Genomic DNA, 12,916 nt, shown 5'->3' on the forward strand with positions numbered 1-12,916 from the left:
TGTTTTCTATGTTGGTTTATTTCTTTAGTTTCTGGCACTACAAGATTCTCCAGGCTCATCTTGCATGAAAGCTAAAGTCTCTCAGTCATGTCTGACTCTTTGTGCCCCCGTGGACTATACAGTCCATGAAATTCTCCAGGCCAGTATACTGGAATGGGTAGCCTTTCCCTTCTCCAGGGGATCTTCCCAACCCAGGGATTGAACTCAGGTCTCCCACATGGCAGGCGGATTCTTTACCAGCTGAGCCACCAGGGAAGCCCAAGAATACTGGAGTGGGTAGCCTATCCCTTCTCCAGAGGATCTTCCCAATCCAGGAATTGAACCGGGGTCTCCTGCATTGCAGGCAGATTCTTTACCAGCTGAACTACAAGAGTCTTGCATATTTTTTGCCCAAGTCCTAGAATACGTAATTTCTCCAAGAATCCCTGGTTCTTTTCATAGGAAACTGGTATTAGAAATCAAGTTTCCAGTGTTAGGTGCACATGTTGCTTCTGCTGTTAATAAAAGCATAGAATCATTGCTTCTATTCTATCTCCATTGACAGAGCAAGTATACACTAGTGTGTATATTAAAATCTGTTATACATATGTCTGTATAATACAAAAATGTATACAACTATGTTTAACCACCTGTATCTGTAATAAGCTAAACATTAGTTTATACTGATGTTCCCAGCTCTAATTCATTATTGTCACATGGATAATTCTAGCTTCCCCCTCTTTCTTACATTTAAACTCTCACTCTAACAATAAGAACCCCGATTCCCACCATGAACTATTCATTTACTTAATTGCCAGTTCCAGCATACATGTATTGCAGTATCAGAATTATTAAACTGTACTTCATGGGAGACAACTTTACAAACCTCACTAAATTTGCTTATAAACAGTTCTTTTTGCTTTTACTACTACATGCTCCACTCCTTTCCAAAGATAATAGGTCAGCACCTTTCCCTGAAACTTCTTCAGTTAGATTGTTTCATACATTTGTAACACAGTTAGACTGTCTTCTCACAGTTCACAGGCCTTCCAAGGATTCCTCAAAGCCCTAAATATTTTCCTTATAACAGCACACATTAATATTCAGTCTTTGTCCTGTAAAGTTTTATGGTTTTTGAAAATGGTATACTGTCTTGTAACCACCATTACAGTGTCATACAAAATAATTTTACTGCCCTAAAAATTTCCTATGCCTCACCGTCTCCTGTCACCACAACCTCTACTACTAGCCACTGATCATTCTACTGTCTAAATAGTTTTGGCTTTTCTAGAATGCAGTATAATGGAGATCATACAATGTTTAGCCATTCAGAATGGTTTCTTTCACAATATATGCTTAAGATTCTCCCATGTATTCATGGTTTATATCTCATTTTAAAAGATTAAATAATATTCCATTATATAGATATACCTGTTTGTTCATTCACTGACCCATTCAAGGAAATCTTGTCACTTCTAGTTTTTGCAGATATGAATAAAGCTACTATAGATATTTGTGTGTGGATTTTTGTGTAAACATAAGTATTCAAATGGATACATACCTAGCAGTGTTATTGCTGGGCTGCATAGAAAGAATGTGTTTAGTTTTGCAAGGAGCTGTCAAACTATCAAAATGGCTCTATCATTTTTCAATCATACCCTCAGGGAACAGAATTCTGTTGTTCCACGTCCTCACCAACACTGGTATTGTCTTTTTTGTTTTAATTTTCGTTTAGGATTGTAACCATCCTAATAGATGTATACTGACAACTATTTTTGTTTGAATTTGCAATTCCCTGAAAGACTCTGATGCTGGGAGGGATTGGGGGCAGGAGGAAAAGGGGACGACAGAGGGTGAGATGGCTGGATGGCATCATGGACTCGATGGACGTGAGTTTGAGTGAACTCCAGGAGTTGGTGATGGACAGGGAGGCCTGGAGTGCTGCAATTCATGGGGTTGCAAAGAGTCGGACACGACTGAGCAAGTGAACTGAACTAATGACAAGTGGTGTTGAACATTTTTTCATCTGCTTATTTGCCACTTGTATATTTTTTCGTAGAGTGTCCAGATCTTTTGCCCGTTTTTAAGCTTTTTGTTTTCTTACTGCTGAATTTTAGTAGTTTTTAATATAATTTGGATATAAGTCCTTTATTATATGTGTGTGCTCAGTCGCTTCAGTCATATCTTTTGTGACCCTAAGGACTGTAGCCTGCCAGGCCCCTCTGTTCAAGGGATTTTCCAGGTAGGAATACTGGCTGGAGTGGGTTGCCATTCCCTACTCCAGGGGAATCTTCCCAAACCAGGATGTCTCCTCTAGAGCAACCTTGGAAGCCCTTATCTTATGTATGGGTTTACAAATAATTTCTTCAGGTCTGTGTCTTTTGATAGCAGTGACTTTTAAGAAGCAAAAGTTTTAAATTTCAGTAATGTCCAGTTCATTATTTTTTCCTTTTATTGGCTGTGCTTTCAGTGTTGTATCTAATTTATGATAAAAAACTCTCCAGAAAGCAGGAATAGAAGGAACATACCTCAACATAATAAAAGCTATATATGACAAACCCACAGCAAACATTATCCTCAATGGTGAAAAATTGAAAGCATTTCCTCCAAAGTCAGGAACAAGACAAGGGTGCCCACCTTCACTATTACTATTCAACATAGTTTTGGAAGTTTTGGCCACAGCAGTCAGAGCAGAAAAAGAAATAAAAGGAATCCAAATTGGAAAAGAAGAAGTAAAACTCTCACTATTTGCAGATGACATGATCCTCTATATAGAAAACCCTAAAGACTCCACCAGAAAATTACTAGAACTAATCAATGATTATAGTAAAGTTGCAGGATATAAAATCAACACACAGAAATCCCTTGCATTCCTATACACTAATAATGAGAAAACAGAAAGAGTAATTAAGGAAACAATTCCATTCACCATTGCAACGGAAAGAATAAAATACTTAGGAATATATCTACCTAAAGAAACTAAAGACCTATATATAGAAAACTATAAAACACTGGTGAAATAAATCAAAGAGGACACTAATAGATGGAGAAATAAACCATGTTAATGGATTGGAAGAATCAATATAGTGAAAATGAGTATACTACCCAAAGCAATTTATAGATTCAATGCAATCCCTCTCAAGCTACCAATGGTATTCTTCACAGAGCTAGAATAAATAATTTCACAATTTGTATGGAAATACAAAAAACCTCGAATAGCCAAAGCGATCTTGAGAAAGAAGAATGGAACTGGAGGAATCAACCTACCTGACTTCAGGCTCTACTAGAAAGCCACAGTTATCAAGACAGTATGGTACTGGCACAAAGACAGAAATATAGATCAATGGAACAAAATAGAAAGCCCAGAGATTAATTCACACACATATGGACACCTTTGACAAAGGAGGCAAGAATATACAATGAATTAAAGACAATCTCTTTAACAAGTGGTGCTGGGAAAACTGGTCAACCACTTGTAAAAGAATGAAACTAGAACACTTTCTAACACCATACACAAAAATAAACTCAAAATGGATTAAAGATCTAAAAGTAAGACCAGAAACTATAAAACTCCTAGAGGAGAACATAGGCAAAACACTCTCTGACATACACCACAGCAGGATCCTCTATGACCCACCTCCCAGAATATTGGAAATAAAAGCAAAAATAAACAAATGGGACCTAATTAAACTTAAAAGCTTCTGCACAACAAAGGAAACTATTAGCAAAGTGAAAAGACAGCCTTCAGAATGGGAGAAAATAATAGCAAATGAAGCAACCGACAAACAACTAATCTCAAAAATATACAAGCAACTCCTACACCTCAATTCCAGAAAAATAAATGACCCAATCAAAAAATGGGCCAAAGAACTAAATAGACATTTCTACAAAGAAGACATACAGATGGCTAACAAACACATGAAAAGATGCTCAACATCATTCATTATCAGAGAAATGCAAATCAAAACGACTGTGAGGTACCTTTTCACGCCAGTCAGAATGGCTGCGATCCAAAAGTCTACAAGTAATAAATGCTGGAGAGGGTGTGGAGAAAAGGGAACTCTCTTACACTGTTGGTGGGAATGCAAACTAGTACAGCCACTATGGAGAACAGTGTGGAGATTCCTCAAAAAACTGGAAATAGAACTGCCTTATGATCCAGCAATCCCACTGCTGGGCATACACACTGAGGAAACCAGAAGGGAAAGAGACACGTGTACCCCAATGTTCATCACAGCACTGTTTATAATAGCCAGGACATGGAAGCAACCTAGATGTCGATCAGCAGATGAATGGATAAGCAAGCTGTGGTACACATACACAATGGAGTATTACTCAGCCATTAAAAAGAATTCATTTGAATCAGTTCTAATGAGATGGATGAAACTGGAGCCTATTATACAGAGTGAAGTAAGCCAGAAAGAAAAACACCAATACAGTATACTAACACATATATATGGAATTTAGAAAGATGGTAACAATAACCCTGTATACGAGACAGCAAAAGAGACACTGATGTATAGAACAGTCTTATGGACTCTGTGGGAGAGGGAGAGGGTGGGAAGATTTGGGAGAATGGCATTGAAACATGTATACTATCATGTATGAAACGAGTCGCCAGTCCAGGTTCGATGCACGATACTGGATGCTTGGGGCTGGTGCACTGGGACGACCCAGAGGGATGGTATGGGGAGGGAGGAGGGATGAGGGTTCAGGATGGGGAACACATGTATACCTGTGGCGGATTCATTTCGATATTTGGCAAAACCAATACAATATTGTAAAGTTTAAAAATAAAATAAAATTAAAAACTCATTGCCAAACTCAAAATTATGTAGGTTGTCTCCTATTATTTCTGCTAGACGTTTCATGATATTACATGTTATATTTATATGTATGATTATTTTGAGTTATTTTGTCAAAGATATAAGTTTCTGGTTAGTTTCTGCTGTTGCTTCTCCTTCTTATCCATCCTTCCTCCTGTGCATATAGATGTCTAATTTTTCAGCAGCATTTTTCATCTCCAGAAATTGTTTAGTTTACAACTAGAAGTTTAGCATTTGTTGAAGAGACTGTTCTTTCCCCAATAAACTGCCTTTGCTCCTTTGTCAAATGTCACTTACCTGTTTTTGTGTGGGTCTGATTCAGGGCTATCTAGCTTATTCCACTGATTTATAGGGTGGGGGTTTTTTCCTTTTTTTTTTTAAGCAATTCAACACTAGCTCCATAACTGTGGCTTTATGGTAAGACTTGAACTGTCAGTTCTCCAACTTTGTTCTTCTTTAGTATTTTGGCCTTTTCTATTTTATGGAAGGTCTTTTGCCTTCCCTAAAACTTTAGAATCAGTTTTTCAGTATTCTGTCAAGATTAATCCCTGTTGATGTGAAGGATTACATTAATTGATGTTCAAGTGTTGAACCAGCTTTGCATACCTGGAATAAAACCCACTTGGTACTGGTACATAAATTCTTTATACATTGTTAGATTTGGTTTGATAATGTTCTCTTAAGGATTGTACCACATATGATCATGAGAGAAGTTTCCCGGTAGCTTTCCTATCTCATAATGCCTTTAATTGAATTTTTTTAGGGCAATGTTGGCCTTATAAAATGAGTTAGGAAGTGTTCTGTTGCTTCTGTTCCCTTGATATTGAGAGAATTGCTATTAATTTCTTAAATCTTTGGTAGGATTTAACCTGGTATTTTTTTTGATATTAATTATTAAGTTTCTTTAATGGATACAGACTTATTGGATGATCTATTTTCCTCATGTGACTTTTGGTCGTCTCTGTCTTTTAAGGAATTGATACATTTTCATTCATTATTAAATCTGTAGGCATAAAGTTTTTCACTATGCTCATATATTGTCCTTTTTATATCTAAGGAATCAGTAATAAGGGTACACCATTTTTTTCTAACATAGGTAATTTGTGTTCTTTCTTTTGTTCTTGGTTAATCTGGCTAGACATTGATAAATTTTATTTATCACACTGAGTAGCTGATATTTGGAGAAGGCAATGGCACCCCACTCCAGTACTCTTGCCTGGAAAATCCCATGGATAGAGGAGCCTGGTAGGCTGCAGTCCACGGGGCCGCTAAGAATCGGACACAACTGAGCGACTTCACTTTCACTTTTCACTTTCATACCTTGGAGAAGGAAATGGCAACCCACTCCAGTGGTCTTGTCTGGCGAATCCCAGGGACAGGGGAGCCTGGCGGGCTGCCGTCTATGGGGTCGCACAGAGTCGGACACGACTGAAGTGATTTAGCAGCAGCAGCTGATATTTGGTTTTGTTGGTTCACTCTAATATTTTCTGTTTTCAACTTCAATAATTTCTCCTCTAATTTCTATTAGCTCTTTTCTTCTGCTTGCCTTAGGCTTATATTTCTATTCTTTCTCTAGTTTTCTAAAGTGGAAGTTAGATGTGAGCCATGATGAAAGATTTTACCAAAGTCTCTAAGTATAATAGTGGATTTGTCTATTTTTCATTGCAGATCTATCAGTTTTTGCTTCCCATATTATGACACATTATTGTTTGTTGCCAAAATATTAAGGATTGTTATATCTCCTAAGAGAATTGACTCCTTCATAATTAAGTGGTGGTGTTCTTTATCTTTGATAATTTTTTTTGGTGGTGTTCTGAAGTCTGCTTTGTCTGAGGTTAATGTAGCTACTCCAGCTGTCTTGGGTTAGTATTAGCATATGATTCTCAATCATTTTACTTTTAACTATTCTGCAATTTTAGATTGAAAATAGGTTTCTTATAAAAACAATATATAACTGGATCTTGCTTTGTCTATAATCCACTCTCAGTTCAGCTGCTCAGTTGTGTCCGACTCTTTGCAACCCCACGGACTACATAGCATGACAGGCTTCCCTGTCGAACACCAGCTCCCAGAGCTTACTCAAACTCATGTCCATCAAGTCAGTGATGCCATCCAGCCATCTCATCCTCTGTTGTCCCCTTCTCCTCCTGCCTTCGATCCTTCCCAGCATCAGGGTCTTTTCCAATGAGTCACTTCTTCGCATCACATGATCAAAGTATTGGAGTTTCGGCTTCAGCATCAGTCCTTCCAATAAATACCCAGGACTGATTTCCTTTAGGATTGATTTGTTAGATATCCTTGCAGTCCAAGGGACTCTCAAGAGTCTTCTCCAACACCACAGTTCAAAAGCATCAATTCCTTGGTGCTCAGTTTTCTTTATAGTGGAACTTTCACATCCATATATGACTACTGGAAAAAACATAGCTTTGACTAGATGGACCTTTGTTGGCAAACTAATGTCTCTGCTTTTTAATATGCTGTCTGGGTTGGTCATAACTTTTCTTCCAAGGAACAAGCATCTTTTAATTTCATGGCTGCAGTCACCATCTGCAGTGATTTTGGAGCCCCCCAAAATAAAGTCTGTCAATGTTTCCATTCTTTCCCCATCTATTTGATATGAAGTGATGGGACTGGATGCCATGATCTTAGTTTTCTGAATATTGATTTTTAAGCCAACTTTTTCACTCTCCTCTTTCACTTTGATCAAGAGGCTCCTTAGTTCTTCTTTGCTTTTGGCCATAAGGGTGGAGTCCTCTGTGTATTTGAGGTTATTGATATTTCTCCAAGCAATCTTGATTCCAGCTTGTACATTATCCAGCCTGACATTTTGCATGATGTACTCTGTGTATAAGGTAAATAAGCAGGGTGACAATATACAGCGTTGACATATCCCTTTCCCAATTTGGAACCAGTCTGTTGTTCTATGTCCAGTTCTAACTGTTGCTTCCTGACCTGCATACAGGTTTCTCAAGAGGTAGGTCAGGTGGTCTGGTATTCCCATCTCTTTCAGAATTTTCCACAGTTTGTTTTGATCTACACAGTCAAAGGCTTTGGCATAGTCAATAAAGCAGAAATAGATGTTTTTCTGGAACTCTCTTGCTTTTTTGATGATCCCACAGATGTTGCAATTTGATCTCTGGTTCCTCTGTCTTTTCTAAAACCAGCTTGAACACCTGGATGCTCACGGTTCACGTACTGTTGAAACCTGGCTTGGAGGATTTTGAGCATTATTTTGCTACTGTGTGAGATGAGTACAACTGTGTGGTAGTTTGCACATTTTTTGGCATTACCTTTCTTTGGGACTGGAATGAAAACTGACCTTTTCCAGTCCTATGGCCACTGCTGAGTTTTCAGAATTTGCTGGTGTATTGAGTGCAGCACTTTCACAGCATCGTCTTTTAGGATTTGAAATAGCTCAACTGGAATTCCATCACCTACACTAGCTTTATCAGCAGTGATGCTTCCTAAGGCCTACTTGACTTCATATTCCAGGATGTCTGGCTCTAGGTGAGTGGTCACACTATTGTGGTTTTCTGGGCCATGAAACTCTTTTTTTGTATAGTTCTTCAGTGTATTCTTGCCACCTCTCCTTAATATCTTCTGCTTCTGTTAGGTCCATGCAATTTCTGTCCTTATTGTGCCCATCTTTGCATGAATGTTCCAGTGGTATCTCTACTTTTCTTGACAAGCTCTCTAGTCTTTCCCATTCTGTTGTTTTCCTCTATTTCTTTGCATTGATCACGAGGAAGGCTTTCTTATCTCTCCTTGCTATTCTTTGGAACTCTGCATTCAAATGGGTGTATCTTTCCTTTTCTCCTTTGCCTTTCGCTTCTCTTCTTTTCTCAGCTATTTGTATGGCCACTTCAGACAACCATTTTGTCTTTTTGCATTTCTTTTTCTTGGGGATGGTCTTGATCACTGCCTCTTGTACAGTGTCTCAAACCTCTGTCCATAGTTCTTCAGGCACTCTGTCTTTCAGATATAATCCCTTGAATCCATTTGTCACTTCCACTGTATAATTATAAGGGATCTGATTTAGGTCATACCTGAATGGTCTAGTGGTTTTCCCTACTTTCTTCAATTTAACTCTGAATTTCGCAAGAAGGAGTTCATAATCTGAGCCACAGTTTAGCTCCAGGTCTTGTTTTTGCTGATGGTATAAAGTTTCTCCATCTTTGGCTGCAAAGAATATAATCAATCTGATTTCAGTGTTGACCATCTGGTGATGTCCATGTGCAGAGTCTTCTCTTGTATTGCTGAAAGAGGGTGTTTGCTATAATCAGTGTGTTCTCTAGGCAAAACTCTGTTAGCCTTTGTCCTTCATTTTGTACTCCAAGGCCAAATTTTCCTATTATCCAGGTATCTCTTGACTTCCTATTTTTGCATTCCTGTCCCCTGTAATGAATAGGACATCTTTTTTGGGTGTTAGTTCTAGACAGTCTTGTAGGTCTTCATAGAACCATTCAACTTCAGCTTCTTCAGCATTGCTGGTTGGGACATAGACTTGGATTACTGTGATATTGAATGGTTTGCCTTGGAAACTAACAGAAATCATTGTCATTTTTGAGACTGCACCCAAGAACTGCATTTCGGACTCTTGTTCACTGTAAGGGTTACTGCATTTGTGCTAAGGTATTCTTGCCCATGGTAGTAGATATAATGGTCATCTGAGTTAAATTTATCCATTCTAGTCCATTTTAGTTTGCTGATTCCTAAAATGTCAATGTTCACTCTTGCCATCTCCTGTTTGACCACTTCCAATTTGCCTTGATTCATGGATCCAGGTTCCTATGCAATATTGCTCTTGACAGCATCAGACTTTACTTCCATCACCAGTCACAGCCACAGCTGGGTAATCCACTCTAATCTCTGCCATTTAATGCATGTATCTACCATTCATATTTAGTGATTATTGATATCACTGGTTCAGCATTTACCACATTTATAACTGTTTTCTCTTTGCTGTACTTGCTCTTTCTTCTCCTAATTTTTTGCCTTTTCTGACTTTAGTTGAGCATATTATATGAATCCATCTCCTCTCTTTTAGCATATCAACTGTATATACATATATTTTAATTAGTGGCTACCCTGGAGTTTGCTACATATATTTACAAATCATGTAGGATCACTCTTAAAAAACAGTACATCATTTCATAGGTAGGACATATACATACACCTTTTAATAAAGTATTCCCAATTCCTCCCTTCAATTTCTCACTCACATGTAAATCAGTCAAAGATGGCCTTTGTGAATTGGCCTCTAAATGTATTCTTTCACTGCTGTCTGAGATTCATTAGCTTAAAAGTTCATGTGTTCCAGTTTTTACATATTCAGTTATCTTAATAATAGACCAAACAAGCAGACTTTTAGACATTTAGAGACTGCTATAAGAGAGTTTCTTCATATTCAGGCCTGTCAAGGTGTCACCCATCAAAGCTTATATATGTTATTGCCTTTCATGGTCATATTTTTTTACTAGATCAGCCCCCAAGTGCCCTGAATTTCCTATACTTATAACATTACTGTCATTTATTCCACTTATATATATTGTATGATGGCCCAATACACTGTTACTATTATTACTATATTACAGTTATCTATTAACTCATTAAGGAATCAGTTATATATACATTAAAAAAATATTTTTCCTTTATGGTTTCTCTCAGGATATTAAATACATGTCCCTGTGCTATACAGTAGGGCTTTGTTTATTCATTCTATTTAGAGTAGTTTTTGTCTGCTAACCCCAGACTCCCACTTTGTCCATACCCTTTCCCACCTCCTCCATTGGCAACCACAAAGCTATTCTCTATGAGATGCCAGAGATTTTATTTCTTCTGGTGTTCTTGTTTTTTGATGCATATTTGTCTTTGCACTTCCCTAAAAACTCTCTCTTAGAGTCTGAGCCTTGGAACTCTTTCATTCTAATTCACTGTTATTATACTGGAGGACTGTTGTGACGGTAGGGTGTGGGAAACAGGGAAACAGTCCATAATCTTCAGTTTTTAACTGGGCCTGTGTCACCGGATGATCTTCACAAGTATTTTCTCATCTTTTCTTTTTCTTAAGTGAGATGGAAAAGCTTACAGGTGGTTGGAGTTGAATAATTTTTATTTCCTAACCTCAGATAAGGTTCTGGTAGTCTTTCCCCTCATTGAGCTGGTCTTTCTAATAGAGAATTTTCTAGTCCTTTTTCCCTTTCATGACAGAAACATGAGTGTTTTCATGGCTCTTTACCATGAGTATCTGATTATGTCCAAGTAAAATCAACAAAAGTATAGCTCTTCTGCTGCCCTCAGAAGTTTCTCACTCTCATACTAGACCACACTTTGCCTCCAGAAATTCATCAAAGACTATTTAAGTGCTCTTACCAGTTTATAGGGTAAAGCGTCTGCCTGCAATGCAGGAGACCTGGGTTCAATCCCTGGGTCAGGAAGATCCCATGGAGGAGGAAATGGCACCCCACTCCAGTACTCTTGCCTGGAAAATCCCATGGACAGAGAAGCCTGGTAGACTACAGTCCATGGGATTGCAAAGAATTGGACAGGACTGAGTGACTTCACTTTTACTTTACCAGTTTATAAGAACTGTAACCAGTTTGTAAGTAATATGTACCAGCAGCAACTGCTTCATTCAGGCTAGTCTCAGCTGTGATTCTCTATATTCAACCTGTCTCCAGATTTCAGGATACACTCTGCCCTGAGAACTTGATTCTCTGATTGATCTAAGAAAAGTCATTAATTTTCTATTCATTCAGCTTCTTCTCATTGAAAAGACAAGAATGCTTATTTTCAAGCTCTTTATGTGTCAGAGCTGTAAAGGTAAGTCCCCTAGATTTATTTTTCAGTGTTAAGGTAACCTAGCATTTCATGGGTGAAGCTCATTTGATTATGATGTCTTATCATGTTCACATATCACAGGATTTGATTTGCTAAAATTTTGCCAATAATTTTTACATTTATGTTCACAGGCATATTAGTTTGTAGTTTCCTTTTTTAGTAATGTCTACTGTTGTATTGGGATCATGATAATATTGGCTTCACAAAATTACCCATTCTGTGGGTTGGAATGGGAAACTATGCCCTCCTCTTTACTTTCATGAAGGATTTTGTATATTGTTGGTACTCTGTACAGTCAGCAAAAACAAGATGGGGAAATGACTGTGGCTAGGATCATTCACTCCTTATTGCAAAATTCAGACTTAAATTTAAGAAGGTAGGGAAAACCACTATGCCATTCAGGTTTGACCTAAATAAGATTCCTTATAATTACACAGTAGAAGTGACAAATTCAAGGGATTAGATCTAATAGAGTGGCTGAAAAACTATGAATGGTGGTTCATAAAATTGTACAGAAGGGTGTCACCAAAACCATCCCCAAGAGGGAAGAAAAGGCTAAATGGTTGTCTGAGAAGGCCTTACAAATAGCTGAGGAAAGAAAGAAGTGAGGGGCAAAGGAGAAAAGGATAGATCTAGCCATCTGAATGCAGAGTTCCAAAGAATAGTAAGGAGAGATAAGAAAGCCTTCTGAAGTGAACAGTGCAAAGAATTAGAAGAAAACAATAGAATGGGAAAGACTAGAGATCTCTTCAAGAAAATTGAAGGATATCAAAGGAACATTTCATGCAAAGATGGACACAATAAAGGAGAGAAAAGATATGGACCTAAGAGAAGCATAAAATATTAAGGAGAGGTGGCAAGAATACACAGAAAAATTATACAAAAAGGTCTTAGTAATGACCTGGATAACCATGATGGTGTGATCACTCACTGGAGCCAGACATCCTAGAGTGTGAAGCGGGCCTTAGGAAGCATTACTATGAATAAAGCTAACCGAAGTGATGGAATTCAGGCTGAGCTATTTCAAATCCTAAAAGATGATGTGGTTAAAGAGCTGCACTCGATATGCTAGCAAATTTGGAAAAGTCAGCAGTGGCCACAGGACTAGAAAATGCCAATTTTCATTCCAATCCCAAAGAAGGGCAATGCCAAAGAATGTTCAGACTACAGTACAATTTTGCTCATTTCACGTACTAACAAGGCTATTCTCAAAATCCATCAAGCTAGGCTTCAACGGTACATGATCCAAAACTTCCAGATGTACAAGCTGG

This window comes from Bos indicus, chromosome 10 (genome assembly GCF_029378745.1).
Source record: "Bos indicus isolate NIAB-ARS_2022 breed Sahiwal x Tharparkar chromosome 10, NIAB-ARS_B.indTharparkar_mat_pri_1.0, whole genome shotgun sequence".
Classification (NCBI taxonomy): Eukaryota; Metazoa; Chordata; class Mammalia; order Artiodactyla; family Bovidae; genus Bos; species Bos indicus.